Consider the following 1,449-nt stretch of genomic DNA (forward strand, 5'->3'; position numbering starts at 1 on the left):
AAGGAAAGCACGGGCTGTGGCTTTTGTGGCACGTCGCATGGAGGGTCCCACTGCCTTCTCTCTTCAAAGGCCGACAGATTGCTCAGGCGGTCGGCGTCGGACACTCTTTCCAGGAAGATTCTACAGCCACCCAACAAGTAGCCGACACCGCGCGGCACGAATCAAGTTCAAGAAGTCCGGCGGCACGAATCAAGTTCAAGAAGTCCCCAGTACGGACTGATGACGACATATATCCTATCTATCTCTTCACGAATCAAGTTCAAGAAACACCGGCGACTGCCCTCTCTATCTCTGCTGGAACTCGTCTGAACCCTTGGTCGCAGGTAGGGAAAAGAGGAGAGAAGGAGAGAAAGAGAGAAGGAGAGAAGGAGAGATAAAAGGGTAAGGAGGGATATTTTTGGGATAATGAAAAATGTCTAATTTATCAGTTTTTACTCATAAGGGCAAAAACGTCATTTCAAAGCATCATATAACGTTGACTGACGGTAGGGGGTCCGAGTCCAATTTGGTGAAAGAGAGGGGGTGTCCCTCTAATATTGGCATTCTCCAGGGGGTGGCGTTGTAAATTACCCTTACCCATTATAATATGGTATCGATTGTCTATCTAACGTACCAATATAAATTGACCAAGCCAAAGCATCCTACATGCATTACCTCCACCACCAAGACAATCTTTCATCCAACTTATTTTTATGAAAGGAGGAATGAGCAAACGAATTCTGAGCGGCCCTGCTAAGCACGAAAGTAACAACCAAAACACGCAACTCCTAGAGCACACGCAATGCATATGCACCATTAATACATAGCAAATGGATTTATGATAGCATGGTAGCATATACATTGTATACTAAGCCACCTCATACAAAATGAAATTTAAGGGGCAACGTCTTTCCATCTAACTAGGTAAGCAACTCAAGAACCTTGTTATGCTTTTAAAGAAGGCACTTTTGGCCCCATCACAACCCACAGAGGTATCTATGCATAGTGGTTCAACGTACAAACAAAGAGCCCATCACCACACGCAAACCAAAAGTCACTCACGTGCATTACGTCCACCACCAGAGTACTACAAAGTAACAAAGATTTGGTACAAGAAAGATTGATAGCCCGCTAAACGCACAAACTCATGCAAGAGAATTCAAAACATCGTAACAGAAAGCTCGTCCAGAAAATGGCTGTTCCGGAAGAAATCTACCTGGAATGTTTACCTCGTTCCATTTCTTTCGTCTAAATGGGGAGAGGGGCATTTCTCGAAAATAATACCTTAAGAGAAGGGCATTTTCGAGAAAAAAAAATAGATATGGCTGCCCTGGGAACTGGGGACGGAATAAGGTATTTAAATGTTGAACTGTTGAAGCACAGATTAGAACCCGCCAAAACCTGGTTGCCTGAGACCTGATGATCTAATCCAAAAGTATTGAAGCTTTCGCCCTTTCCGTGATTCTGTCA

This window comes from Macadamia integrifolia, chromosome 12 (genome assembly GCF_013358625.1).
Source record: "Macadamia integrifolia cultivar HAES 741 chromosome 12, SCU_Mint_v3, whole genome shotgun sequence".
NCBI lineage: Eukaryota > Viridiplantae > Streptophyta > Magnoliopsida > Proteales > Proteaceae > Macadamia > Macadamia integrifolia.